The following is a 27,787-nucleotide window of genomic DNA, read 5'->3' as shown; positions in this document are numbered from 1 at the left end:
TTACTTGGTAAACTATGTCTAGCTTTGGAGTTGTACTGAACATGAGCAAGATACACTGTGAATTCCCATTTTTATCAGGAATCCAGATGGTTTTACAGGTGAAATAACTGGAGTATTTTGGGCACATTCAACCCTTATCTTTTACAACAGAGTTAAATAAAAGTAAACAAACACATATAAGGAAGTTGAAAAGAGCAACTTGCAATGACTGCAGATCTAGCCCAATCCCTTGCATCTTTTATACGCCCAGTGTTACATAACCAGTGATGCTACAACGGCCGTAAGGCATTACAGAGATTTGCACTACCTTCTGAATCAACAAAGATTACATTTTGCTCAATTTAGTGTTAATGGTCATTATCCTTTATTGCATTTTGGTCATACCTTACATATAGAATGGGTAGTAAATCTTAGCTAATGAGACTATTCAACTCACCACAATAGCCCATTTCCCTGGCATTATGGAGAAAAGGGTCCTGACCACAGTTGAACTTGACTATTTACCTTTTTATCTCCCAAATGCAAAAGCAATCCAATCCACCCGGAGAGTTTAATGGCCTGAAAGAGTGGGGAGGTTTGGTTGGAAGGTTTTTTTCCCCCCTTATATATTTTATATCTGTTTCAATTCTCCTCAAACAGTATAGTAATACTCTCAGAGAATAAAATATCAGGAAAAACAAAAATGGTAAAATTATATTACTATAATTATAATTAGGCAGCAAAAATTAATATTTCTAAAATACCAGTTTTCCCTCACCTTAGCCACATAAAGGAAAAAACCATGTTATACGCTAAAAACTGTGAAACATACTGGTTTTCCCAACATTTTCAAATACGTAGTTTTGTTTATTTGAAAAATCTAGCTGTATTTCACAGCTTTGCTCTTGGCACAGCTTCTTCTTAAATTAACTCCATGGTGATAACGAGCCCTTCAAAGCCAGCAAGATTATGGTTATGTTATTTCTCTTTAGAATTCTCCTCCTGGATGCAGCCATATTTCAACATCTTGCGTCTCCTGGGGGAAAATGGAATGAAATGGAAAAAGAACACAAATCAAGTTGTTGTTTTCTTATCTAAAGACATAGAAAGTGTGAAAGCCAGAATCTGTTGCCCATCATGAAGTCAGGTTATCCACGAATGGTATTTATCCTTGTCACTTGTTACATACTCTGGAAAATGGCACCCACACATCTGGCTTTAGTCTTGGGCCACTGTCTCAGATCCCTTAGCTTCTGCTCAGTCCTCTGTGCTTGTTACCTTCCAGTCTATGATTATATCCCTTGGGTATGGGATTTCAATACTTTACTACCTACCATGGAAAGAAGTCCATTCTTTTATCTGTAAACATCTCTCAGATATTTAGAGATGGCACTTTTACTCTTCCTGTTGAATATAACTGATGAGCCACTATTGAATGACTCTTTCCCAACTAGAATGCCGTGGGTCTGTCCTCATACGGCAGCCAAGTCACAATCCTGCCTTTCAAAATCTAAGGACACACTAAGACCAAACCTGGACTTCCTGCATCTTGACAGCTGTCCTAAGACAGACTTTGGGGCCTGCAGGAAAGAGTGACTGAGCAGATGTATCTACAGGAATCTGTGGGAGTAGCTATAAAAAAAAGAATAATTTTAGAGGACAGTAATATCAGGAAAGGTTGAAAGCCTGAAGAGAAAAAAAAAAAAAAAAGGGGGTAGAGCAACTGAGGAGGTAGAGTGAGGGAGTCTATGTTGATTAAAATACGACAGGCATTCAGGGAGAATCCTGTGAGTAACACACGGAAGAGGCTCATGTGTGGCTCATCAAAAGCACACTGGGTGTGTTTTCAGTATCACAACTAAAACCTTGCTTCCCTTCTGAAAATGGAATTTTAAAACTGGAAGGTACTTTAGAGATCACGGGCTCCTCGCTACTCAAGGTGTGGTCCCTGGGTCAGCAGCACTGGCATCACCGAGGAACTTGTTAGAAATGCAGTCTCGGGCCCACCTCTGACCTCCTGGATGGGAAGGTGCATTTTAGCATGGGCTGCAAGTGAACCACATGCACATTAAAATATGGGAGGCACGGCTAGAGTCGGTCCTCCACCCCTTGCAATACTCCTTGCATATATGAATATTTGAAGTGATGAGACACCCAACACTTTACCAAAAAATGCAACATATTAATAAGACCCTCCAAATATTGAATCATAATCACCCTCCTGATACCTTGCTCCCCTTGGCCCCAGCAGAAGGTCAATAAATTTAATCTTTTCTGTTTAGCAACCTTTGTGACATGTGGTAACAGCTCTTACGTCTCCTATTGGCAAGAGCACCTAGTCCAAATTCTGAGTCTTAAAATGTTAGTGCTCAAAGCCAACACTAGAAATCCTGCAGTCCCAGGAGAAGACCAGAGTCCAAATCCCAGCAAGGAAGGACTGATCCCCAAATGCAGGGGGACAGCAAAGGAAGTTCCTGCTTCTGAAATCAAAGTAAAACACCCATGGTTTCAAGAAAGCCTTTAAAAGAGTAAATCACTCAATGTTCTTTGGATGGTGGCAGTGTTAGGAGCCTTAAGGCAAATCCATCACACAACCTTATTTTTCCCAATTTCTTTGGTTGACTTTCTCTCATCCATTTCCTTCTTATCATATTTTTCTAAAAAGAGTGGTTGTGGGGACAGAGCCCCAGAAAGCAGTTTCCAGGCTCTCGGCCTCACATAGAAAGGTGCTGGCTCAGGTAGTAAATGGCCATCAACTGTGATTGGATGGCCATCAGCTGTGGCTACTTGGCCATCAGCTGTAACCAGTGAGCCATTGGCCACTAATATAACTGCTGTGGCTACGCTAGCAAGAAAATGGGGGCTAGCAAGAAGATGGTGGCTGAGCTAGCAAGAGCGGATTGCAGAGAGGCGGATGCCGCCAGCGAGAATATAGTGATATGACTCCCCTACTTATGGCTCCGTGGGTGTTCCTTTTGGCCTCACCACATCCTGCGTTCTTATGTGGGGAGCGGGACCAGAGACCCCGCATGACTCCCTGCATGACAGTGGTCATCTCAGGGCTACTATGGACATAAATCCCTCAGTCCCATTCCTATGGAATTCAAAAAGTAGGAGCTTTTAAGGAGTTTCAATTTGCCAAAACAAATGACAAGGCAGTTTCTTAGTGGCTGCCTGGAGCCCTGTTTAGGGCTGTGAGGCCACATCCAGGCTCAAGGGAGTGGTCAGGATCTAGTTATTGTGTTTGTCATGGGGATAATGACAGATGTGCCTGCCCTGCACCATAAAGCATATATATGTACAAGCACTAAAACATGCTGTGTCTGTCCTAGAATTCACGACGTTATCCCATAAAATCTATTACCCTTTTTTCTATAGAGAACTTTTGGGAAGAGTGTTGAAGATAATAGTGTGGAATCATCTCAATCATCACTTATTATTCTACTCTTTAAAAACCCAATGTACGTTAACAATCACTCTTAAAATTTTAACCCAAAATTTCAACAGTTCCTCTATTTTTAATGTTCTCTTTTAATATCTTTTTCTTCAACATATTAACATAAAATAAGGTATATAAGACTATAAAAATAGGCTCCCAGTCCAGCTGTGGAATTTCTCAATCTGTCATTTTATGCATCACTTTAGTTTGATAGCTGCAAGTCAGGCAATACACGTCGGAGCCACTCTCCCCATTATTAGGCGTACACACAGATGAGTGCAAGAGCTCCGGCTAACACGCTGTGTCTTCTAACTCCATTAGTTACTAAGCAACCACTTCACTGGAACCTTCATGATCCAGGGCAGAACAGGCCAGTTTAATATAAAATGTTCGGGTTGTCCCATATGTTCACTCCTTTTGCAAACTCATTTGATGCTTTGTCCGTGCAGGCTACACACAGTCTCCACATCTTACAAAATGGGGGGAAAAAAGAGTTTAAGAATAATCCATAGAGTTCAAAAACCCTTCAAAATTAACTAAAGAACTTCTGTTAATCCTATAAAAAATGTATACATATATATACAATTTTTAAAGTGACATGAACCATTTGATATGAAAAAATCTCTCGTATCACTTTAGCATCACGTGTCTCCAATTGAGAATGCTGGTAATTCAATCTTTCGGGAATCCAGGCATGCAAGCCCAAAATCCAATCCACATCAGATGGGCTAATTAAAAGCAATTGATTCAACAAGCAGCTGGACCATCCTACAGTGTGGACAATTTATTCTGAATCAGTTTTTTTTTATATTCTATAAATAAAAATTATAAACAGAATCAAGGCATATCTTACAGATCCCAATAATACTTTATACCAATTTATCAGATCACATGATCAGCTGTCTTGCCCCTCTTTTACAAAACATCTGTCTTTGCTCAATACTCAATTTCTAAAGGTTTAAAATTTTCATCAGCTTTATTATCCTTCAAACATGTGTTCTCATTCTTTCAGATGAAACTAAGGTTGACTGTTATCACTACAATTAAATAAGCATGAGTGAAATTGTGATTTTGAATAAAACACTGTAAAAGTTATAATTTTAAAAGCACAAAAATGATGTGGCAGAAAAAGTGAAATAATCTTTCAACACACACTTGAAACAAACACATATAAAGACGTTAGCACAATGACTCTATAGAGTAAATGATGAAAAGTTAGCTATTATTATTACATCATATACTTCTCCCTTCATAGTATTTACATTTAGTAGAAGTGAATCCGTTTAAATGAAAAACTGCAGACCAGAGTTCACCATTCTCCACGTACTATAATGAGCACAGTGCACTATCAGCACAATAATGAAAATAGTAGCTGAAATGTTAATGATTTCTCGGGCATTGATGCAAATAATTTTAAAAGGGAATGTGACAATGATTCTTTAGAGGCTCTCAGCTTTCCATTTAAAAAGGAAATAATATTTGACCACTCCCACTATTAACTGGTGCTTCACCTTGAATAAAGGGAATTCTATTTTTAGCAGATGTGTTCAGTTAAAAGGAAATTATGAAGCCAATTTAATTAGAAAAACCAAAACCCACACACCTTTTGGTCCTATCCCACACAATACCCCAAATCAACCTTCTCCAGTTTATTCCACCATTGCAGCTTCTATAACAGGCGGATGTGTAGCTGTTGTCAGCCAGGCAATTAATGCTTATCGAGGATCCACCCGGTGTGAGGCTCCGTAACAGACTGTCTAGAAGATGTCAGATTGACTGCTTCATTTGGCTTTGCTGAATGTCAAGGCCATCATTAATGGTGCTATTTTTTTCCCAGCTAAATTTAAAAGCTATTTCATGAGGCCTCTTCTTGGTAGATATTAACTAAGTGACTAAGCGTCAGATACAAAGCAGAATGCCAACAATTACTCATAGACAACAGTTGATTATGACTTAGGTGACAAATTGAGCACATTTTCAACTGTGGGTGATTTTTGTCAATTTCTACAGCTCTTTGGAACTATATTTTTGTAGGTTTTTTTTAAAGTCACAATTGCCTTAAGAAAAGTCTATTGCTACATTTTAGGTCCCTCTTCTAAACCAGATTGTGGTATTTTGAGGGGAAGAGACCACACGCTAACACATGAGGTCCCTAATCAGCCAAGGACTCGGAAACTTGTGAGTAGCCAGGTGTCCAGTTTTTCCTGGCTCCTAATTCCCTAGTGGCTTTAGGTGATCTGTCCATGTAAGACGAAGCAGGTTGGAACCCAGAGAAGAGCAAAATGTCTGCTGGGTCACAAGTCTTTTGGATTCAGCCCTTAAATCTTCTTTCCAACAGTACATACCCACTAAGAATCTAGTAAGTTTTATGTTGGGGACTTGGTACAATCATCATTCTCCTGTTTTTTAGCTCAATCTCAGCATCAGCAATGCATAGTCTCATGTGTGGGGAGAAGACAAGTTAGTGCCCCAGTGTCTCTGAGCCATCCTTTGGCTCCCACCCCCACTCTCCATCTATTATGCAGAGAGGTCTGTACGGATAAAGAAAAACAAAGTTAGTTTCAATGAAAATCACTTTTACTTGTGAAAGTTCAATCAGGTGTCACTGAAGTTTTGCACTTACTTTTGTCTCTATGGGCTCAGGCGTCCTTGTCACTGCTGAATAAATATAATCCAAAATCCCGGAGAGGGGAACGAGCTTTGCTCACTGAGCTGATGACTCCAAATGCTTAACACGTTGCGTACGGATCACAAGAATCTTCACGAGGGATTTAAACCCTGCCGTACGCAACGTGTTATAAAACTAAGTGGTGGCTTTTTGTCTTTACTATTTTTAGTTATATAAGTAATATACGAGCATAGTCTTCTTTAAAAAATTCAGTTATCATCAAAAGAATTAAAGTCTTACTTTCTGAGAAAGTAGGATTTGAGCAAAGACCTGAAGAGGAAAAGGGAGCAAGTCATGTAGCTCTCTAAAAGAGTAATGCAGGTAGAGGAAACAGCTGTGCAAAGTCCCTGAGGTGAGCACGCAGGCATGTCTGAGGAATAGCAAGGAGGCTAGTGTGACTGGAGCAAAGAGAGGAAGGGCCTGATGCGGTAGACTCATGTAGACTAAGGCACTGACTGGCTTTTACTATTGGTGAAAGGGGAAGTCATCAGAGGGAGTTGAGCAGAAGTGACATAATCTGACTTTTGCTTTCAAATAAGATCACTGGAGCTGCAGTATTGAGATAGACTCCAAGGGATCAAGGATTGAAGTAGGAAGATTAAGTAGGAAGGAAGATACTGCAAAACTCCCGGCAAAAGATGACAGTAGCTTGCACCAGGGTGGTAGCAGTAGACGAAGTAGTTGGAGTCTGAATATATTTTGAAAGTAGTGTAATGAGACCTGTTGGCGGTTTTCATGTCAAGAACTACTCGGCACTTTGGGGTCTGCATTAATTATAAAGTTGCTATTAACTGAAATGGAGAACACTGTGCAACAAGCTGGTTTGTGGCAGGAAATTAGGAGTTTGATTTGGACACATTAGATTCATGATGCCTCTTAAATATTCAAGTAGAGATGATGAGCTGGCCATTGGAGATACAAGTTCTGGAGGTCCAGTTTGAAGATATAAATTTGGGAGTTACCATCTGTGATGATTAATTTTATCTGCCAACTTAACTGGGTCACGGGGTACCCAGATATTTGGTCAAACATTATTATGTGTGTATCTGTGATGGTGTTTCTGCGTGAGATTAAGATTTGAATCAATAGACTGAATAAAAAATTGCCCTCCCTAATGTGGGTGGGCCTCGTACAACCGGTTGAAGATCTGAATAAAACAAAAGGTTGAATAACGGAGTCTCTGCCTGACTGGGTTCAAACGGTTATAGTGGCCTTTTCCTGCCTTTGAATACAAACTGAAACACTGGCTCTTCCTGGATCTCGATCCTGTGGTTTTCAGACAGAAACTATACCACTGGCTCTCTTGGGTCTCCAGCTTGCCGACTGTGTAGATCTTTAGACTTGTCAGACTCCATGATTATGAGCCAAGTCCTAATAATAATAATAATGAATATATATATATATATATATATATATATATAATCTGTTTCTATGGAGAAACCTAATATACCATTTTATAATATATACGTAAAGTCATTAGACAGTATGAGTATCATGGAAGCTGCTGTAGAGAGTGAAATGCAAGGACTGAATCCAGGCCACTCCTATTTTAAGAAGATGAGATGAGGTAAAACCAGCAAATACTATTGAGAAGGAGCTGTCAGGGTGTGGAAAGAAAACCTGGGAAATCCAAAAGTGTTGCAAGAGACAAGAAGTATCGAGATGCTGATGAGTTGAAAAAAAAAAAACAGAATTGGAAATTAATTATTTGATTTGGCTACATTTTATTTACAATTTTTGTATCTATGTTCCTAAATGAGATATGGTTCTCATTTCTTTTGCTGCCTTTGTGTTTTAGTAATAGCATTATGCTAGCCTTATAAAATAAAGTATGTGGCTTCCCATTTTCTTTTAGACTTTAAAACAGTTTTATATAATATGGGAAATAGCTATTAAGTAAAGTGTTGGTAGTATTAGCAAATGAAAAATTAGGGTCCATTGCCTTTCTGAAGAGGTATGTGGCTATTTTGACTATTTCTTGACCCAATTTCTTTTATTTTTCTCTTTTCCTGTGGTCCAATTTTGGTAATTTATATTTTCCCTAGAAACACATTCACCAAGGTTTTGAAGTTTATTGATATAAAGTTTATACAGTATCTCTGATAATCATTTTTCCTTTCTTCATCTCTAAATGTCACCCTTTTCATTTTTTATGCCCCAAATTATTATTTTTATATATGCATTGCTTCTTCCCTTTTTATAGTTCTTGAATACATTTTGCCATAGTTTGTCTACACAACTCATATTAAAAAAATAGTTAAAAATATTTGACAACATTAAGAAAACTTTCCTTGCTACTTTACAAATACATGCTTTTATCCTTATTTCCTTCCAGCTATTTTATTTAGGTTTATTTTATAATTCCAACTTTTGGAGTTGAAAGCATACTTCATTATTCTAAATCTTTCCTATTTTTAAATAAATGTGCCAAGACTTGGAGAGGACATTACAATGGGTTACCCAGATCCATCTTTAATGAAGAATTTTTGCAGTCCCAGATGCTGGGAGAACTGTGGGCAGGCAGACTTCAGCAGCCAGCCTCTTCAGGGATTGCCTTAGTTGCTGAGAGTACCTCATCCAAGATCACGCTCCTCCCAGGGTGCCCCAATGACCAATCCGTGCAAGAATATAATGTCCTGGCCACATCGGCAGAGCACTGAATGAAGGGCATTCAGCTGTGGAGTCCGCTGAAACTATTGTTGGGCTTGCATCAAAGATCAACTTAAATTCTGCTTTCTTCATCTCCCTCTGTAGGTGTTGATTCCAAGGGCTCTTTGCACTCAACTCTGTCTCACGGCATTCTTCCCAGGGAACCCAGGCTATAATCGTCCATCTTAGGAACAACATTTTAATTACTATTTAGTTTTAAATATATATATTTTTTAATTTTGACATTGACTTTTCCCTTAACTCATGAATTATTGAGTGCTTTTTAAAAAAACTGTAAGTGTATAGGAGGTAAGATTAATAACTTTGTCATTGATTTTTGGTTCTAATGGGCTCCTTATGGCCTACTTACTATGTGGTCAGAATTGACTTGCTCAACAAGTTTTTACAACTACTTCATGTGTGTTGAGAATGTGTGCTATCCAGATTCTCTACATTATTATTTTTTAATCTGTACAAGCATGATCTGCCAGTTTCAGAGAGAAAAGTGTTAAAAAAAATCTCCCACTATGAGGATTTGTTGATTTCTCCCTACGATCCTATTATTTTCCTAAAATATTTTGAAGACTTATTATTATAAATGGATTTTGGTTCATAACTATTACCTTCTTGAGAGATTGTTAGTTTGGTCAGCACTGAATATAAGTTTCTGTCCCTTCTAATTCTGTTCATCCTGAATTCTGGTTTGGGACATCATTACATATACTTTATTAGTATCTGAGTGTCTGACGAACACATTTTTCTGAGGTATGTTCCTTATAAACAAAATACACTTAAGTTTATATTTTTAATCAATCTGAGTCTGTGCCTTCAATGGATGACTTTGAACAGTTCATGTATATTGTGATTACTAAAATACTTGTTCTGATATCTGCTGTTTTATATTGCTATTATTCTTCATGGCTTTTATTTGTATCTTTTTTTTCTCCTTGGGCATACCTATCAGTGAAAAAAGCTTTCTTCCTTCAGTATTAATTATACTGATTGCATCAATAACCATTTTCCACATTATCATAGTTTCATCCAGTTGTTGAGTCTGTTGATGATTCTGCATTAATTAAGGTAACGTGACATTAAAATCTTAGGTAGTTGTATAACAGATAATACCCAGCTTCCCATGGTTTCACTCACTCCTGACACAGCTCAGTGTATGCATTCCTAACTGAACCACCATCCTCATGTCATACAGGGCCTACACGTCTTTTATCTTGGAGCTCTGCTTCCTCTGGATCCTTTCCACTTGGCTTAGAGATGGGGAAAGAGACTGTGGAGCAGGCACATCTATTCATAACCACTTAAATCTCAAAAAAGATTACATCTCACCAGAATAGTGTGATCATTATATATGATGAATCATATGTCTATGCTTTATTGTATCAATAATTCAAGCTTTATTATAGGATAGTTTTACACTTATTGTATTATACGTATACAATAACTTAGCATAATAATCTTTAAAGGATATATTTTTCTTAACTAAAATTTTAACTATTCCCCAGCTACCATAAGAGCTGTAATATTTAAATTAGCTGTAATTTAAATTAGTTGTAATATTTAAATATTAAAAGTACCAAGATAAAAAAATGAATCTAAGTATTTTTATAAGAATTAGGTATGAAGACTGTTAGTCTACATTAAGATAGTTGACAAAATAAAGGTAAAAAGACATTTTTCTTACCCGAAAATAATATCCAAAAGCCCACATTATTAAAGTTAATTAAATATTATAGGGTTTTGGCAGATAAAAATAAAAATATGTTCCATTTGTCTACTTTATAAAATATCAACATGTTCTTCAAATTCTACTCAATATAAAGCCAATGTATATGTGTGTATTATATATACTTATGGAGAGACTTTTAAAAGGAAGAACAGTTAAAAAAGAGAAAATAATAATTTTAAAAAAGAAAGAATAATGACACAGAATAAAACAGATAAACATATACAAAGAGATCCAGGAATAGCCAGACAGCACACACACACAAAAAAAAAGCCATGCAGAAATTCAAAGAAAGCACCATGAGAGATGCACTCACCACTTATAGTTATCCAAGCAGAGAAAAATGAACAAAACTTTCATGTAAAAATAACTCTACCTTGAGGATACGCTTCTATGGCTATTCTACAACTATAAGCAAAATGGCATGTTGCTTCTTGGTACTTTACTGCTCGCAAATTCATATGGTCACTCAATAACTACTAGTTGAGTGCCTGCTATATGCTATGCTCTGTTAGACGTGGTGCAGATTTTATAGTGGATACAAAGACAAAAATCTCTGCACTGATGATGCTTATATGTGGAACTGAGTTATCTACAGAATGGAGGCTTCTTTCCTCTCCTATGGAGTAACTTTTCAATTTAGTTGCCATGGTCAATCATTTCCTTTAACTTTGGTTTTGGTTTCTGGCAATGTTTAAAAAGCTGCGACTCCAAAACACATTTCTCGCTACAATCCTAATTAGTACAGAAAAAAGCTAGAATGTTCAATGTCACATTCTGTGCTCTGTTTCACTACTGTGAAAAGTCCTCAAAACTTTTTTTGATCGTACAAACATCACTTACACATTTGGAGCAGTAGCCCTAATATTTGTATGTTTATAAATTATACACACACACACACACACACAAACACACACACATCAATATATATGTGCATACGAGTATATATATCATACCAATCTGTTACATATATAACATAAAAGAAACCCCAAAGCAGAAATAAAACTGAAATGGATATTTACAGATAGTAAATTTTCTCCCACATTCCCAGAGCTCATCTGTACTCTCAAAGGTATACAAACACCCATGGAAAAGACGACGGCACTTAGGTAATTTTTCACACTTTTAAACTTTATGGCAACAAATGTATAAAATAGCTCTTTATCCATTTTGACAAATACTATCTGTGACAAAAGGAGAAATAATCTAATTCAATGAGTCACAAAAGGTTGCAAAGTTGGCTTGACTCCCAGTTTGCTGTTTTCTTAATTAATATAAATTCTGATTAAAGGTGTTTGTGGAACTTATATCAAAGATTGAATAGCTTCTTAATAAACATACTGTTTACTAAATGTTACTTTATCCTTCCACAGACTCAAAGGCCTTAATAGGTCTTTCATTTTTGGACCTGATGTGTGTACATGTGCATGTTTGCACGTGTGTGCTGGGAACCTTATTAATAATAAAAATACTAAGTGTGGCATTGGTGTAGATATTTTTATTCTCTTCTAATCACTGCCATTTACACTATGTCAGTACATTTTTTAAATGAGATAACAGAGCAAGTACTATTATCCCCATTTTACAAACAAAGAAATCAAGGCACAAAAACTAAAGTAATTTTCCTAAGATAAAGTGGCAAGTTAAAAATATAAAGAGAAGATTCTAGCAAAAGCATCACCTAACACTAACTCAGGATATTTTTTTGTTACCAAACTGCTGCAATACACTGATTATTGAAATCGGCATCTTCTACTATAACACGCAACTTCACGAATCTTTTTCTCATAAAGTACCAGGATTGTTATTCTCCACAAGAAAATGTCAAGTTTATTTTAAGAGCACTTACTGCATTTCAAGTATTTAAAGGATAGGGAGATATGTGTCCTTTTCCCACAAAATTAAACGTCATGGAATCGCTACAGGTTAAGGTTACAAAACTCACTGGTCACGCACCATTTGAGGGCATGTGATCGCTTGTTATTGACAAGGCAACGCTAAAACATTAAAAATGGGGCTGCTTTTGAATTATGGTGCTGAGGAAGGCACAGTGAAAAATAATAATCATCATAATTAAGTTTTCTATATCAATATTTTGCTTTGAGATAAAGGAACCCAATTACTTCTTGTACAATGGTCTCTATATGCAGTTTAATTGCTCTTCAAATCTGAGACCTATGATCGGGTGTCATTTCCCAAAATGATCAGGTGGCACCTATGAGGTCAGGGCTACAGAATGGTAAATAAAACCACATCTGAAAATTCACACACACACACACACACACACACACACACACACACACAATCAAGGAAAAGTTCACTGCAGCTATCTTACAGTTCTAAAGATCAGAAGTTTGAAATGGGTTTCACTGGGCTAAAAGCAAAGTGTCAGCACAGCCATGGTCCTTCTGGCAGCTCTAGGAAGGCTGTTTCCTTGACTTTTCCAGCTTCTAGGGGCTGCAGCATCCCTTGGCTCACGGCCCCTTCCTTCCAAGCTAGCAATCCAATCACTCTGACCTCTGCTTCCATGGCACATCTTCTCTGACTCTTGTGACGACCTCTTCCATCTTTTAGGGAACCTCGTGATTACACTGGATTCAGCTGCATAATCTAGGATGATCTCTCACCCCAAGGTCCTTAACTTTGTCATATCTGCAGAGTCACTTTGCCATGTAAGGGAACATTCACAGACTCCAGGGATTAGGATGAGGACATCTTCGGGGCCATTACTCTGCCTACCACAATTCTCGTAGCTAATGGCACCCTTAAATAGAACATTCTCTGAGGTCCACACAGCTTAGTGGCATGGAAAATTTAGGGGGTCCGGAGGAAAGCGGACCTAAACTAAGCTGGGATCTGGACTCTGACAGTAGCAGTTGTGTGATCTTAAATCATTCCACGTTGAGCAAGCTCAATTTCCTCATCTGTAAAGTTGTTGTAACACATACATCTGAAGTTATTGGAGGATTAAATGAAGATAAGGGATGTCAATACACAGAGTCCTGAGGTTAGTAAACAAATATACAAGATGTTAAGTGAATGGCAGTTTATCTCACCTTTCATGTTCAGACTTTGCATAATAATCATTATTTCCTTAGTTAAGGGATATATTCATTTTCTGGCCAATCCTTGCACTATTAATCTTCTTTTATACTAAGAAGCTTCAAATAGTTTTATTTTAACATTTATATAACTGGGATATTGATTTGCAATGTTCCTGATGCTTGATATATATATATATATATATATATATATATATATATATATATATAACCCTGACTTGATATATATATATATATATATATAACCCTGAGTTGATATAGATATAGATATATATATATATATATGAAATATGTATATATATATGGCATACTTCAGTGGGTTGGGATTTTAGAAGAGTTTATAGTTTTTAAAGTTTATGGCAAAGGAATTCAACATTTTTATAACTAGAGAGTTTTCTTTGCCCTTTTAAAGTGATTTTTTTTAAAAATTCACTATGTAAAAAGGCACAGATTTTTTTAAATTATTATTATAGCTTTGAGATTTGTTCCCACCACACATATACTTTGTGATGAGTAATTCCTAATTGTCATCACTATCAGAAAGCTTCTCTCATTCTAACTATTAGGACATAATTCACTGTTTTCTTTTTGCTAGATGATTTATCACAAAGCTTCTTAAAGCTGACTTTTGCCTACAACATGAAGATATGGCTCATATTATTTTCAACATCTTGCAGCTTTCAAAAAGAACATGTCTAACATTCTGAAAAACAGAAATTGTATTATAAGACCTCAAATGCTGGCCTAATGAAATTTAATGTGGACTTGGCGAGACAAGAGATGAATAACCTAGCAAGGAAATCACAGCGCACAGGATAAACGCAGTTTCCCAGCGTGTCTCTCCTCCTATCCCCACCTCGACACAAGATACAATAAAGCTCCACTGGGAATTTCTTGGTTACCGGATAGAAGTGGAATCTTGTTATAAGCAAACTGCAGAATATACAGGTATAGGAGTTACGGTCCAGAAAATACTTCCACACATTCATAAATATTTGCTTTGCCTTGCTGGAAAATCTCCCATGAAAAACAGTAACCTTGCTACTCTAAACTTCTAACTTGCTGTCCAAAAGACTCAGGGAAACAAATGACTGTTTTCCTGCTTAGAAGAAGAAAAAGAAAGAAAATAAAGTCTCATAAGAGATTAAAGGAATGTACCTTTTATTCTTCTATGTTACTTTTTTTAGACCTAAAAAAAATTGTTATTCCTTCCCTAAGTGGCAAGGTTTGAGGCCATCTGGATTTTTTTTTTCAACATTAGAACCAAAATGTAATATACAACAGGATATTAACAGATATTTTTTTCCTTTAGGAAAACACTTCTACAGTACTTTTCTTCACTCATGCATACACAAAATTGAGGAAAGATGAGGAATAAATTATTCTGTGTCTAAGTTAATGTGATGGTATATCATCAGAAATAATTCAGGGGAATAAAGCACCTTACAGACTATTTATAAAATATTTCTGATGATTTGAATGAATGTTTCACAAAATATTTGATGCACCAATTATGTGCAAAGCCCAGGGCTGAGTATTCAGCGAGGGTGAGAGGGATGAGGGAGGGATAGACATACATACAAGTCCTGACTCTTCTAACACTGTCAGCCCTGTTCACCAGCCCGACCGGGACCCACCACCTTTGCTTCTGTAATCACTGCCCTTACCTCTCGACCCGTTCTGCTGCTGCTATCATTGCTTCCACTGCCTTTCCATTTACTGATAATCTTCCATGGGCCAGGAGTATAACATAGGGTGCTCCATAAATAGTTTTGTATACACTCACTTTTATGTTTTTAAACCAGTGCCCAATCCTTTTCTCTCCCGCAAAGTCTAGGGGAATAAAACCTGTAACTTGTTTGGGCCATCTCAGTTTGTTTATTTCGTCTTCCTCTGGATGAGGCTGAACAGAAGTCCTCACTTGCTGCAGCCTGAAAACACAGCAGCCTCCCAGAGTGGTATCAAAGCTTTTTCATGAGGAATACAATTTACCGCAAGGCTCTAACCTCTGTATACATTTTTAAGATGCTAGGACTAAGGTCAAGGAAACCCTTACACACTTTTAAAACCACTCTTGAATATGAAATCGTATGATGGTATGATACTCTGGGGAGGTGTAAGCATGAAATATAGGCAGCCTTCCTTTCTACTGTCCATCAAGATCTCATTCCACTTCCCTCAAATAGGAAATTTACGTGGGATACAAAAATCTATTCAAACAGTAAGCTAGCACCTACAACAACAACAAAACTCACAAATTCCCCTTTCGTAATGTATAAAGCAAAGGAACATCTCACATTCTTTTTAATTCCATAAACAACTTTCCAAACATTTTAAATTATGTTTACGATAACCCTTGATTATAAAGTAAGGTGGAGGAAATGGCATGGACAGTTAATCCTAAAAAGTAACAGTGAAGGGAATTTTGGGTGATGGAGAGCTCGGAGTATGTTCAAAAAATTAAAGATTTACATCTCAAACCTACAGCCTTGGGAAAAAATAATTTCAAAATAAAAGAATCATTGAAATCTAAAGTACAGACAAAATTGGCAAAAATTGTCTTTGCTGAATAGCCTTAGACAATGTTGCTTCCTAGCAGAATTTTGGTTTAAAAACCAAAACTCTTACCTCTGTTTGGAAAATAAAAACCACCACCAATACTAGTGAACCATCAATTTAGCATCCAGTATGTTTCAGAACCGTGGTTTGCACCTGACATTTATTATCTCATTTAATTCCCACATCCACCCTATGAAGTAATTGCGAATTCGCCTACCTATATAGTAGCTGGAGGAGAAAATGAAACTTAGCACAAGGACATACACAGTCAGAAAATATATGAACGAAGCTGTTATAAACCAGATCGGTCTCAGTCTAAAGCGTACTGCCTCCATAATTAATTCTCTTACAAAAATGTGGGTGCTTTATTAGAGTGCAAGATATATTCTCTTTCTTGTTCTTAAGCTGTATAACTCATTTTTTTCATTTAAGTTTTTTTTTTATGTGAGACTTTTAAAAGTGAAATTATTAGAGGCAACTGAGGATGCCACAGAAGCATGTCAAGGAATCAAGAACACAACAGCCTCAAGGAGTCCGGGCAGTTCCTTCAGCCCCGCATGCTTTCAGGGGAACTGACAAGACAGAGCTCATGGCAGGACACACCTCCATGTGCCAGTGGAGTGAAGGGGACAGGGCCCCATGTGCCATGGGGGAAAACAACGTGATAACACCTGGGCTTCAGATCTCCCAGCCTTGGCTGTGCATGGCTGCTCCACAACTTGATAACTAGGGGACGATAGGACACTTCCCCAACCTCTTTCAGTGTCCACTTTCTTACAGCTAAGTGGGAGTAACTATCACATCTGGTTCATGTCAGTCAAATGCAGCTGAATAAGTAACTGACTGGCACAACAGTTGCCACAAAACAGGATGAACTATCGTGATCTCTTCTGCTTGCTCTCCACCTCCAGGGCTACCTTAATGCTTCCCCAGCCTGGAAAGCCCTCCTGGATATTATATTGTGTGGCTAAGGTTCTCCACTTCCAAGAAGCCCCCCAGATAACTCCATGCCAATGTTCTCTCCATTCTTTAAAACCATTTATTTATTCACTAATTCATTCCGCAAAAACATTAATTGTGTTATTATGCTCCAGGCACTTTGCTAGATCCTATAGGGGACAAAAAAAAAAAATCCAATTTCTTTCCCCAGGGAGTTGAAACCCAAATATTTAAAGCTATGCAAGTCAATTACTATCATGTGCCTGGTTTTTTAACCAGGGATAAAAACATCTAGATAAAGGGCTATTTTAAAAATCAAATGAGACTATTTTTTGGTAGATGTCATTATTATTACTATACAAACATGCATCAAATCATGAAACTGTACACCTTAAACTTACCAGTGTTATATGAAAATTGCATTTCAATAAAGCTGGATAAACAATTAAAAACAAAAATGGAATGGGGTATGTATCAACCTTATCAGTGTATCAGCGCTCCTCAAGTCGGCTGTTTGCAAGCTGCCTCTCACCCATGGAGACAAGGGAAGAAACCCCTGTCAGGACACAAATGAGCTCACTTGCTACTTCTTCGAGAAAGCCTTTCTGTGAAAAAATGCCAGTTGAACTAACCGTGTTTCCTGACATGGCTGATTTACATTCAATAGCTCATCTGTGTGGACAGTTAACAAGCATGTCGCAGACTGGCACGGTCCGCAGGACACGCGTGGCACTGATCATCATTTTCATATGTCATCCCCTAGATCCGGGCTTCCTTTCCCAAACTCCACTGAAACCAAATTCTTAAAGAACACTGAATGTTTCTGCCTCTTCCTCAATCTGCTACAGACTATGTCAATCTCTTAAAACTCTTTGCTGGCTTTTACTAGAATGTACATGCTGGTTTTCTTTATATGTCTTGGATGCTTCCTTTTCTTGTCGCCTCAGCCAGCTTCTTATTCTCTTTCTGCCACCTGAGGAAAGGCATCCTTCAGGCTCTAACCACAGACTTTTTTTTTCCTGTTCTTCCTTTTCCCTCCTGAGGTGCAATTTCACATACTTCTGAGGTCTCAACCTTCACCTCCTGTGCAGAAACTGCAGTGATGTTTTTTATACCATTTGCAATATCCAGCACAAACTTTTCTGCATATATTGGATCGTCAGTAAATGTCTATCGAACTGAGAGAGTAGTGAACTATGTCTGTTATCAGCCACGAAGTTAATTTGTTCTTACCACATTAAGAAGTACTAATAAAGAAGCACCTTGATTTGTGAAGTAGCAATAGCTACTGTATTGAAAATATTAAATAACATTAAATATTAAATATTAAGCAAAAATCTAAGAAAATTAAAATGGAACTGTTTTTAAAACTTTTAAATAAAAATATTAGAGGTAAATTATTTTACAGTTGCAGAAAGTAAAATAAATTTATCATCAAGAAAAAGATTATAGCAGGGATAAAATAGTCTTAATATTGGATTTTTAACTTTTCCTACTGTCACCATTTCTTTGATTCAAAATGTAATCAAATACAGTGAAAACAGATAACTACAACCAACAAATAAATTATTTTCTTGATGGTTTTGCCATCGAAATTCAAACCAAAAAGGAAATATACATTTCAAGACCCCTTGTGGGGTCTTCATGGTATCTGCAAAGCCCATAAAAATCTCATTCTCTAGCTATTATGTACTCTTTAATTCCTAACAGACATTGTTCTACTTTTTAATTATTTCTGTGAACAGATTTTATGAAATCGAATGTTAAAACAAGCATTCCTTTGATGGAGAACAATGAATCAGTTTACCATGTCATGCATAACTCAAATGTACTATAAGAATGCCTGTGTGATTGACACATGAAATGCAGCTGTTCAGGAAAGGAAAGAACACAGCACAGTGCAAATATGCAAGAATGAGCAATGCTGCCCTTGCTGCATAAACACCCAATAGCCACAGAACTCAGCAGGGCTTGTTTGGCCTCAAGCAAAGCAATTAATCACAGAAGAGGCCTGTGTAAGATAAACTATGGAAATTATTGAACACAATGGAATTTAATTTTAGTGATGCTCACGCACCAATAACTGCAGAGTAATGCTGTGCTATGTAGGGCAGTAGTATATATTTATATGCTCACAGTGACATCAAAAAGATAAACTAAATAATTACCCTGTGTATGGAGGATTTGGGGAGTATTTTGCTATTATTGTATTCATATATATATATATATTTTTTTTTTCCTGAAAAGAAGATTAGTTAAGTTACTCCCAGCTCAAATTCTCTTTTTGAGGACTATATAATCAGATTGTGAGAACATTCCTGGAGATCAAATGAGTGAATCCTAATTACAGCAGTGAAACCAGGGACTGCTCAGGATTTGCCCAGAATAAAGCTGTGCAGGGGTGTCTGAACGAGAGAAAAAAACTGTTAAATGTCCCTTACTATTCATAAAGCACTTGATGGTTTACAAAGTACATTTTTATTCTTCATTTTATTTTTTCAGCTTCACTGGAAGCATTGGGGACTCCCAGAATGGATGGAGGCGGAGGAGCGGGCTAGGAATAAAGGCAGGAGGCTACATGCTTGGCGGCTGGAAGCAAATCAACCGTCAATGTTCTGTTGTTGTTTATCTCTAATGTGATCAACACAATATGTCTTATACATAAGTGATTTCTGAGACTCAGAAATGTTGATGCAGAGTCTATAAAACCACCAAACAGGAGACAGCAGGAACCCGACAACGCTGTCATTTACATTTACGTTTTCCTGTCAGCAGTGCTGTTATCTTCAAGTCTTTCCAGGAAACCTTCTTAGAAAATAAGACAAACTAAGGTGTGAAACACATTGTACATATAATAGATGTTCCTAGGGGGAAACTTTGGAGGAGGGGATTGGTGTGGCCCCATCCGCATGACACGGCAAGAAACTGTTCCCATCAGACTGTAACAGGGGAGAAGGAAGGTCTGCGGGGCGCTGGGCACTGCAGTGAGCGAGGGATGCAATGATCAGGAAAGGAAAAAGGCACTGGCTCCACCCCTGCACGGGGACTTAAAGAAAGTCCTCATGTAAGCCTTCCTCACTTGCTCCCTCTGTGGCACAGCTTCTTCAAAACGCCTGTGGCTGCTCTTCTAGCACCCTCCATACCTCAGGACTGTGGTGAGTGAGCCCCCCCCCCCCCCCCACTTCCCCTGATCCTCAAGCCAGGAGCCTCATTCATCCTAAGTCTTTCCTCTCCTCTCCCTCTCCATCCATCACAACATCCTGTGGATTCTCCCTACCATGTCCCAATCACTCGACCACCTCCAAACCACGCCTCACTCATATCCCCTTCTATCCAGCCACCTGCTCCTTGCTAAGGTTAGGCCTTCATGGGCTCTTATTTAAAAGCTCTTCATGCCCCTAGTGTGAACTATTTAAATTTGGGCGTCCTTTTCTTTGTATTTAAGATGACGATGATACCTATCGTACAGGTTTCTTTCGAGGACAAAATGAGTTGATACACAGAAAGCACTAATGATAAGTGCCTGTAGCACAGTAAATACTCCGTTAGTGGTCGTTATTATTATTTTGTTATTGTTAATTGAGAATGTCAGAGAGAGGAAGAGGATAAAAACAAGGTCCAAGGCCCAAAACACCACCCCAAACCCCTAAAACCAATTACACTATACTGTAGTTATTTGTTCACTTGTTTATCTCCTACCAGACTATAAATTCACTCTGTGTCTAGAAAATAGTAGGCGTGTGACAAATGCTTATTGAATTAAAAAAAAATTTTAGTCCTAATTATATATTATATGCTCATGTAATGGCCTTTTATGCAATTTTAGCCAAGCAGTGACTGGAGAGTATGATTAGAAAAACACAAGGAAACAGATTTATTTATTTTTTTAATCATGGGCTTTATCCGTCTTCTCTCAAAACTGAAAACTACATAGGCAGAGCATACTCCGGCTCTAATGGAAAATGATGCTCAAATATTTAACTTTCAAAAATGTCATATTTGAATCACTTTACTATCACATATGCGAAGCTATGTTAGGCAGCAAAGACATCTGCTTCCTTGGCCAGAAATGTAGGTGTTCATGGAGATTTAAGATGGAGACAGCAAATGTTAAACAACAGCTTCCAGAGCTACAGACTGGCCCGCAGCCCAGGGCTGCCCACGTTAGGGCCCGGCAACTTTGGTGCCCCCCCCATAGTCAGAGGGACTACCACAGAAAAGAGGACAGGAAGCACGCTTGTCCCCACACCAACGCACACACACTCTCAAAATAAGGCCCCTAATTTCTCCTGCTACGTCTGGGTCAACACGTCCTCATTCAGTTTTGTGTAACAGTACTTTGATAAACCTCACTAGTCCTCAGCTAGTCAGTCCTGCTCAGAGAAGTTACAGGGAAAGGGGCTGTAACACATAATATATAATCTTTAATTCCTTTAAAATTTGTTTTCTAGTTTTACTGAGATATAATGGACATGTAACATGGTGTAAGTTTAAGGTGTACAACATGATGATGTGATACATGTATATATTATAAAATGACACCACAATAAGGTTAGTTAACACATCCATCACCCAATTTGTCTTGTATGTGTGGTAAGAATTTTGAGACCTACTCTTCTAGCAATTTTCAAGTCTACAATACAGCACTGCTAACTACAGTCACCATGCTGTACCTTAGATCCCCATAACTGATTCATTTTAAAACTGGAAGATTGTACTCTTTGCCAACATCTTTCCATTTCACCCACTCACTCCCCAGTCCCTGGCAATCATTATTCTATTCTGCTTCTGTAAGTGAGATCATACAAATTTGTCTTTCTGACTTATTTCATTAGCATAATGCTCCCGTGGTATGTAATTACAAATGTCATTATTTCCTTCTTTTTCATGGGTAAATAATATTCCATTATATAAACACACACACACACACACACACACACACACACACACATACACACACACAAACTTCTTTGTCTATTTATCTATCCATGGATGAACACTTGGATTGTTTCCATATCTTGGCTATCATGAATAACGCTGAAATGAACATGGGAGCACAAATATCTCCTTGAAATCCTGATTTAATTTATTTTGGATGTATACCCAGAAGTGGAAATTCTGGATCACATGGTGGTTATATTTTTCATTTTTTGAGGAGCCTCCATACTATTTCACCTCCATTGTGACTGTACCAAGTTATAGTCCAACAGTGTGAGGGGTTTCCTTTTCTCTGAATCCTATTCAATACTCGTTATCTCCTGTCTTTTTGATAATAGCTATTCTAACAGGTGTGAGGTGATATCTCACTATGGTTTTAATTTGTATTTCCCTGATAATTAGTGACATTGAGGACCTTTTCATGTACCTGTTTGCCATCTGTATGTCTTCTTTGGAAAAATGTGTATTCAGTTCCTCGGGCCACTTTTTAATTGGATTATTTGGGGGGTTTTTTGCTGTTGAGTTGTATATATTTTGGATATTAACCCTTTATCAAATATGTGTTTTGCAATTACCTTCTCTCATTCCATAGGCTGCATTTTTATTTTGTTGATCTTTAATTGCTTGAGAGAGACATGCTACAGTTTTCAGGTTTCAGAAAAGGAGGGGCCTTGAATATAAACTTAGGGAGATGGCAGGGGATGAAGCCTCTGTGAAGGGCTTCACACCTTTTGGTTATAATATATCTTGGAAGATGCACAGGGTGGACTAAGAAAAGATTAGGAAGTTACAGGTGGAAGGACTGGTCATCAGCAAGGCTGAGAAGTGGAAAGTCCCTCAGGTGGAATGGAGTGTGTTTGAAGAACAGTATGGCTGCAACATCAAATTAACGGATGAGAGAACAAAAATGAGGATGAATGATAAAGATACAGCATGAAGGCACCCTCCAGGAGTCTGGCAGACAGGCAGTGAGGAGCTCTGGAAGGAAGACCTGAGCAGGAGAGTGAAAGTACCACGTATTCATCTGCACAATGGTTTGCAAAGGGACAACCAAAAGAGGAGAAAAGTTAGATGGCTACTAGAAAGTTCTAAGCAAGAAGGAGATGTCAGATTCAGAAAATGAAAGGATGGAAGCAAAAAGTTATGCTGACCCATCAAAAGGTGAGTGAGTCTCCAGCCAGATGAGCCTAAGGAGGAACTCTCCTCTCCTCTCACACGCAGCCAGGCGGAGCGTGAGCAGGAATCAGTCGCAAGTTTGTGCAAGAAGTGAAACAGCTAAGGTTTACTGAAGGTCTCCTGTGAGCCAGATACAGCACTTAGTGCCTGAAATAACCGTCTCATTTAAATCTCTGTATCAAGCCCTTCTGAGAGCGGTGCTGCTTGATAATCACCAATTCACAAATGAAAACAACACAGGTTCACAGAAGTAAGACGAGCTGTCTCTGCTCAAAGAATACATAGTGAAGAGGGTGAATAACCCAACAAATATTCATTATAGCAACACGGACTGTGGCAAACAGTGGCGACCAAAGAGACACAGGTCTCGCCACCGTTTTCAAACTCAGATCTGAAGCCTAAGCTCTTCCCTGTCTTCCTTCCACCGCTGCTTCACATGCTTATAAAAGAAGTCCCTGGTCTGACTCGGCTACAGCCTTTGACTAATGCCATGTGGTGCCCACACCACTGATATTAAACCTAATTTCAAGTCACTTAACAATCCTTCTTACTTAGCGGAAGGATATGTTTTCACCGTCTTTTAAAATACTGATGGTCACAAGAGGTCACAGTACTTTGTGCTCAACTGCTCATTATTCATATTTTAAGCAAGAAAAGCTGATACCAACCCTGTTCCTTTCTCAATGTAAAGGAACAGTTTACATAAAATCTTGGGCCTTCTCCTCACTCGTGCAGTCCCACCTTTCCTGAATCAGAATGATAATCTGCCAGAGAGCAGAACACAGAGTACAAGAATCTATTTACATTAAAGTACTTAATTAATTTGAATAGGTCTCAGTAGAAAGAAAAAAATCCATATTTCTATAGGCAGGATAGGAAGAATTAAAATATACATCAACTCCACGACCATTAGAAAACATTTCTTCATTCACCTGATGAATATTTATTGAGCATTTTACTAAGCCTGAGGCAACACTATAAGGCTTGTGAGAGATCGTATACAAATTTCTAAAACAGGGTACTGTTTCCAGATGTTTCAGTGTGGTACAGCATAAGACACAGGAAGACAAACATAATTCTAGTTAGGGCAGGTGGTTGTTGGGAGGTACTTCTCCATGGGTCTCTTACATTTCTGCATGTATTATGAATGAGGCACTGACTGTCCTTTGTTCTGAACTCTCTTTTCAAGGATGTTTCTATAGCAAACAGCCTTGGATGACAGAGTGGTATCTCCCTTTGGAGCAAAGGACAGTTTTGTTTACAATCCTGAACGATACAGTGTCTCTGCAGAGGTTAAGGGCAGGCATTGCTTGCTGGTCCAATACATTAATATCTGTTTCCAGAGCAAAGGACAGACATGTTTCCTACCCATTATAAAAGACTCGGGTTCCCTAAGCTCAATGAGCCTCTCCCATAACGCAATCTACTCTTCATGTCACCCTGTGGGAACTGGGGCTCAGGGAAGAGGTGCAGATAAGCTGAGATTCAGATACTGCTGCTACAGTGAGTAATAAACTGTCGCTGTGTCCACCTTAGGAGTCACAGGTCTTCTACCAGCATCTATGAAACTGTGATAGACGAACTTTCTGACTTGCACATAGGATAAATTATAGATCCTCGACAGTTCTTGACAGTGGTAGGTTACAAAAATGGCCACAAATTCTTCCCCCTCCTGCATCCATACCCTTTGGTACATCTTCTTACACTGACTCTGGGCTTGGCTATGTGACTTGTTTTACCAATTGGACACTTGTGAACACTAAACAAACAGAAACTTCAAGAACACCTGTGCACTGAGGCCTGCTCTTGCTGTGTTTAGAATTTACTTGTCCTATGAAAAGTCCCAAGCTTGCCTGTTAATGAGAAATACATGCCCAGTGTCCCCTACCCTCCAGCCAAGAGCCTACCAATCACCAGACACGTGAATAAGGCCGACTTAGATCATCCGACCTCCGGCCAACTCTCCAATTAACTGCTGATGTGAGAATGAATCAGCAAAGATCAGCGGAAGTGGCAGACCAGAGGAACTACCCCACTTCTAAGTTTTGGGTGGTTTGTTCTGCAACAAAAGCTAACAAAAGATGCATCGTAGAAGGCAAAAACTCATCCCAGTATAATGTCAGTATTACAAGATCCTTAGGGCTCAGTCTATGTCTGGTTAAATATTGTAACTCCAGCACTTAGCACACTGCCTAGCAAAAAGTTAAGTGCCAACTGTTCCAACATTGTTTCGGTTTATCTATCTGAGCAATCAATACACAAGTCACCTAATTTGCATCTCACACACAGATCATGAAATTGAAGGAGCTGTGTATGAATCCAGCAGGACATGTGGTTCAGTGGGAAAAGCCCAGCTTCCTTTTCTCTCCCGGAGCTGAGCTCGGCCTGCAGGTCCGTGGTGAGCCGCGGACGCGGGGCTCTGTTCACCAGGATGGGATTTGTTAAAGTTGTCAAGAATAAGGCCTATTTCAAGAGATACCAAGTGAAATTTAGAAGATGCCGTGAAGGTAAAACTGATTGCTACACCGGGAAATGCTTCGTAATCCAGGATAAAAATAAGTACAACACACCCAAATATAGGATGATCGTTCAGGTGACCAACAGAGACATCATTTGTCAGGTTGCTATGCCCATATAGAAGGAGATATGATAGTTTGTGCAGCTTATGCTCATGAACTCCCAAAGGATGGCATGACGGTTGGCCTGACAAATTATGCTGCAGCACATTGTACTGGCCTGCTGCTGGCCTACAGTCTTCTCAATACGTTTGGCATGGACAAGATCTACGAAGGCCAAGTGGAGGTGACTGGAGATGAATACAATGTGGAAAGCATTGATGGTCAACCTGGTGCCTTCACCTGCTATTTGGATGCAGGGCTTGCCAGCACTACCCTGGAAATAAAGTTTTCAGGGCCCTGAAAGGGAGCTGTGGATGGAGGCTTGTCTAACCCTCACAATACCAAATGGTTCCCTGGTTATGATTCAGAAAGCAAGGAATTCAATGCAGAAGTACATTGGAAACACATCATAGGCCAGAACGTCGCAGATTATATGCGTTATCTAGTGGAAGAAGATGAAGATGCTTACAAGAAACAATTCTCTCAATACACAAAGAACAACGTCACTCCAGACATGATGGAGGAGATGTATAAGAAAGCTCATGGTGTTATATGGGAGAATCCAGTTTATGAGAAGAAGCCTAAGAAAGAAGTTAAAAAGAAGAGGTGGAACCATCCCAAAATGTCGCTTGCCCAGAAGAAAGATCGGGTAGTGCAGAAGAAGGCCAGCTTCCTCAGAGCTCAGGAACGGGCTGCTGAGAGCTAATAAACCAAACAAGTTTTCTATGAAGATTTTTCATATAGGCAATAATAAACTTATTAAGCAACTGGAAAAAAAAGAAAAAGCCCAGCATGGTACTCAAGGAGACAGACGCTCCAGTGCGTGATAATTAGCTCTTCTATGCAATATCTGGCAGTCCTTGGGCAGGTTATTTAAGCATATTGCATTCTAGTTTCCTTATATGCAAAATGGGAAAAATAAATCTTTCTTTACAGGCTTTATAACATAGGTATCATAAAGGAGGCACTGGCTGTGTACAACCTACCAAGTGCAGGGGCATTGCAGAGAAAGAGATGAAAAACCGGGAATAGCAGCAAACACTGTTAATTGCCAACAACTCTCTTGCATTCCCATGCATGCACTTGTTCACATGCTCTTTCTCTCACATATACACATGCACAAAATCAAACCATTTCCCAAAATCAAATTAAAAACCCAACCAGCGAAGACCTGAGAGAAGCTAAGCACCAAGAGGGTTATATTACGGTCCGCAGGAAGACAAAACTCGGATTATATAACGTGCACATGTTATATATAACAACCCAAAGCGTGTTGTTTGAAAAGCCCTCTGAAAAACATAACCCACCTTTCTAAAGATTAATGCCCAACAATTTGAGAGTGTATCATTATATTAATGGAATGAAAGGTCACTCTTCAGAGATTCTGCTTCATTTCTTCAGTTTAGAATTAAATTCCTACTTTTAATTTTAGAAAGACATTTTAAGCAATTACTTCTTTATCCTTTACATGACTAGGTTTCATCACATTTAAAACACTTTTTTAAAAAGTCTTTCTTTTATGATTTGGCATCTTTGAAATTTCTCTTTAACTACTAGTTGGCAACTGAGTGCAGATGACATTGTCTCCTAAACATCAAAAACAAGATTATTATTGGAAATATACAAATAAACCGATAAATTGCCCATGGGCCTAAGTTGGTTTCTGTATTATTTTGAGACTTTGGCAAGGGGAATTTTAAAAAACTCACAATTACATTTATATCCTCATTTATATAGATTGTATGCTGTTTTAAAATTATTAACCAAAATAACATTCAAAAGGAAATTAAATAAGAATAATGTATATTCAGAAATCAATGTTTCAAAATATTCTGGTGAATAATTGTCCAGATTTTCTTTCTTATATCCATATAAGAAGTAGAATAGCATGCCACTAAGAGTCAGATAGATTTTAATTCCAGATCTGCCATTTAGGAACTCTGTGACTGATTACTTAACCTCTGAGTTATCTCAAATTACTTAACTTCTGAGATTCAGTTTCCATATATGTAAAATGTTGAC

The 27,787-nt window shown here is 38.3% G+C and overlaps 1 protein-coding gene and 1 pseudogene across 6 annotated transcripts in view; one reads left to right on the top strand and one right to left on the bottom strand.

The window, feature by feature from the left end:
• KLHL32 (kelch like family member 32) overlaps positions 1–27,787 on the bottom strand; it is a 181,833-nt gene that overhangs the window by 104,652 nt on the left and 49,394 nt on the right. The gene's annotated exons all lie outside the window — the stretch shown is intronic.
• On the top strand, positions 25,404–26,495 carry LOC109453598 (large ribosomal subunit protein uL18; annotated as a pseudogene).

Source organism: Rhinolophus sinicus, linkage group LG05 (genome assembly GCF_036562045.2).
Source record: "Rhinolophus sinicus isolate RSC01 linkage group LG05, ASM3656204v1, whole genome shotgun sequence".
Lineage (NCBI taxonomy): Eukaryota > Metazoa > Chordata > Mammalia > Chiroptera > Rhinolophidae > Rhinolophus > Rhinolophus sinicus.
The sequence above is the reverse complement of the archived record's forward strand: the minus strand, read 5'-3'. Positions and strand labels throughout refer to the sequence as shown.